Below are 4,212 nucleotides of genomic sequence, written 5' to 3'. Positions count from 1 at the left end.
TTGGCTTGTGTGATGCAACAATATATATCCCTTTTAAAAGTCATGTTGTGGTTTTGGATTGCAAGGAGCAGCAGCCTAGCCAGCTTGGTGCTCAAGAGGTGCACAAAACTGTTAAAGATAACTTTTTGGTTTATATGAAAGCTGAACTCATGGGCAACCTACCAGAAATTGTATACAGTGTGTGAATTTCGCTTGGCAATGGAAAAATAACTTAGGAGTAGTGCACATTCTTCAACAAACATATATCATTTCTTGGATGCACTCCTGCTCTCACATTGAGTCGAAGGGATTTGTGATTTTGAGTTCAGTGAGAGTTAAATCATGCCCTATTAACAGTATCCTGTTCATACATGTACCAACCTTGGCATTAGAACTCCTTGGTTCTTTGCACCTCTTTTTCATTAACCCTTACCTGAAACTACTAATCACTGAGCACGAAGACAACTTTCTACATAAAGTAGGAGTCTGCAGCATTTTTACAATCCTGATTGGCTGGGTCTGCTGCTGTTCCAAGAAAAATACTCTGAATTCCATTTTATCAATAAAGCTTGATTTAACAAACAAGACATTTACCCATAAATGTGTAATTCCTTCTTTTCCTGCCTTTTAAAATGTCAGTGCCATTGTAAATGATATTTTACTTGTGGAAGAATATTTTTCTTAATTGGTAGCCCATTTTTAAAATGGGAAGGATTTTGATTATTGCCCAAGACATAGCCATATGCTAGAGGATGATGTGGGATTAATCCGTTACCCTATTTTTTACAAATGTGGGTTTTTTCAGGCTTTTTGGTGTTGGTTTTTTCTTTCCCCCCTTCCTACTGAAGATGTGCATTGGTTTGAATTTGCCTACTGTTTGATAAAAATACATTTGTCAAAGCCTGACAATCTTTAACATTTTATGGTGTGTGTTTTTAATTGACCCACTTAGAATGAGAGACTAGTGGTTAAACAGTACTTGTGATTTGAGGTATAGCATGTTGACAATATTTAACTGTTTGTTGTTTAAAATTCTAATTTAAAATTTTATAAGATAATAAACTAATTTGATTTAAGCTTAGCTTTCTCCCATTGAGCATACGAAAATTAAGTTTTCAAGTCAGTCGTGTTTGCAAAACTGCTGTTTTGTGCACCTTGTATTGTCTTTTTGGTTGAGAATATTGTATTTAATATGTAGTTTACTCATTTAGTAGGCAGATTCCTCAAAAGGAAAATCAGTAAAACAAGTAGATTGTAACATTTACTGCAGTTAAACAGAATCAGAACTTGGTGTATAATTACTTTTGATAGGAAAATGTAGTACAATGCATTTTGCTATATTTGTCTTTCCCTAACTTTGACATATACATATTTGTATATATAGCCTTAAAACTAATGCAGAGTTAGGGAACACTGAACAGTGAAAAAGTAACTTATAGTGTCTTGGAACTAAGTATAGTATATACCAGCAAACTTTTCTTTTATCCCTCTTGTCTATGTGGGGTGCTTAAACGTAACTTCATTGTATTCAGTTTGTAATCTGTTCAAGCATGAATGAAGAAAACATAAGCACTATTTGTATTTATAAATTTATAGCAATTTTTGCTTAAAGAACCAGTTCCTTACCTACCTATGAATAAATGCTTAAAATGTCTAATTTTGTTGTAGAGTGCAAGACTATAATGATGTTAAGTTATAGCTTCACAGGCACCTAATTAACGAGCATATTTAATAATACATGGTGTATTAGTGCGAAAAGCTAGACTTAATTTAGGACTAGGCAGATAAAATTCTGTCCTTTTTTTCATAGAGACTAAGGTTTAGTTTTGGAAACTGCAAAACCTTGAACTGGACTGTGGAACCTTTGAGTTTTAAACTTTAAAAATCAGAAGCAAAACTGTGGTGTGAAAAGCCATACTTCAAACCATAATCACTTAAACTGTCTCAGTGACAAAGGAGATTTTTGAAGCCTCTTCTGACGAGGTCTCCTGAAGGTTAGAAAGAAAATAATTCTGCTGTTGCTACAGGCAATGTGAGTAGGTTTGAGGGGAGTGCAGAAAGCCCGTTTCAGGCCTTTCTCTCTCCCGCCTACGTTCAGCGTTTTGATGAGCTCAGAGCACTGAATTATGATGTATGCATAAACACTGCCATTTTAGATACAGACTTTGATTACAGAATAAATGAGTCAAGTATATAAAGCATCCTAGAAAAGAGGCAAGCTGTACTTTTTTCACTGCTCTGAGATGAAAAAGGCACTTTTGCACCTTTGTGCATCTCCTTCGTGCACCAGAAACTTTTTTTTTTTTTTTAATGCTAAAAACATTAGCACCTCAGGGGCAAGGCAGCAATTTTTATTTTGAAATATTGTGTGCTATTTATTTCCCTCTTGGAAAAAGATTCATGTGTGACAAAAATGAAAATTGTGTGATGTTAACAGATGTATTTTTAAATACATGTTCAAATAGGATGGTCCCAATTTGCTTGTTTTTAAAAGGAAATTACATTTGTAAAGCTACTTTGCTTCGTATGCCATGCAACTTTGTTTTCCTTCTACATTTGACAGCTTCACTGGCTACAGTTTCTGTGAGTTTTGTCATAGATTAAATGTTTGGCTGATCGTTCTGGGAGAATACCTGTAACTGCTTTATAGACAACTGTTCCAAATAATTCTCACTAATTCAGCATTGAAAATATGTTCAAGACAGAGGCTTCTAAAATGTGCTTTAAACCAATGTTGGATGAACTGAATGCAGTGACATTAAGTAGGATCCTAGGTTTGCAAGGCTTTGTAAATCCTTTGTATCTGTAGAGTCCCCGGTACTCTTGCTGGGGCAGAAACAGAGCCTGAGCCTTTCAGCTGGGCTTGCTCTCAGCTGGCCCAGGAGCAGCACCACCATGGCCTTGAGGCACAGCCATCACTCAGTTAAACTTTGAGCTGGAGTCAGAATTGGAGAGAGGAATTTCATCAGCTTGTGGTTAAACTGCTCTGAAGGTTGTGTCAGCAAGGTGCCTGGTGACTACTGAGCAGCAGATGAGTCAGGGTAGCACTTACCTTGAGAGTTCCTGCAGGTGCCAAAGCTGATCTTTCCAACGTTTTCTTGTAGCAAACTGACTTCAGTGTCCATTACATTATTTATTGCAAAGCTGGTGCTGTCTATATAGGTTCATGTCTGAGCCATTTTGCTCAGTTCAAGATTTGGAAGCTTAAGATGATGTAACAAAATTAGGGATCAGTTTTCACTTCAGTTGATTCCCTGATAAGAATCCCGCCTTAATTTTATACACTGGGATAGGAGACACTTCCTATTGCATTCCATTTTTAGTAGTTTATGGTCTAAGGATATGGTTTCATGATCTTAGGCCAAGACTAAACCATTGCTCCTGGTTTTCCCCTACTGACTTTTCTTGTGCCAGTGCTTTCCTTAAGTGGGTGTGCAGTTAGGAGAAGGAAAAAAAATTGTCCTCTTGAGCTGGGTAAATTGATAATCCAGCTGTGGGGTACTGGTGCTAGGGAAAAATGGAGAGTGGGGAGACAGGAGTGAGAGCAAAGGAATGCTTGCCTCACCCCTCCTGCCACAGTTTGGGAAACCACACCCAGCTAAATGATGGCCTGTGTAGGGAGCATTGAAGTCTTTGCAGATCTTTCCCTGCTTTAGACAAACATTTTGCTTTGATAAACGTTTTTCTTTAAACTGGAACCATCAAACTTTGGTCTCAGTGTCTTGTGTGTGAGTTCTGTGCTGACAACTTCCTCTGTGTTCGCATTCTCTGGAGGTTTGGAGCTCTGTCCTGTGGGAGAGACAGCGTGGCTGCCACAATTAGGTTAATGATATGGTTGTTACAGCTTACCTTAGTTCAATGTACATCAGGATTTCATCATGCCAAGATGTTCACCTCCATCTCTGCCTGCACCTTCTTGAACTGATTTGTGCACAAATGACTTGGTGTGTTTCAATTCCTTGCTATTTAAACTTGGCCACGTCTGGAAGGGGCTAACCTTTAGGAAAGCCAGTGCCCTTTTCCTCATCCTTTGGCAAATACAGTGTTTGATACAAACCTGATGTACCTTGCATAGGTTCAGAGGCAGCAAAACTGTAGAGCTACAAGGCTGTACCTGACATTCTTGTGTAGAAAATGGATTGTTACTTGGGGCCAAGCTTTACCAGCTATGAAAATAATGTCTCCTGGATAATGAGTGTGGCTCCTTGTTACTACAACTACCTGTGTCTGAGG

Source organism: Taeniopygia guttata, chromosome 5 (assembly GCF_048771995.1).
Source record: "Taeniopygia guttata chromosome 5, bTaeGut7.mat, whole genome shotgun sequence".
NCBI classification, from domain to species: Eukaryota; Metazoa; Chordata; class Aves; order Passeriformes; family Estrildidae; genus Taeniopygia; species Taeniopygia guttata.
Note: the sequence above shows the minus strand (reverse complement) of the source record.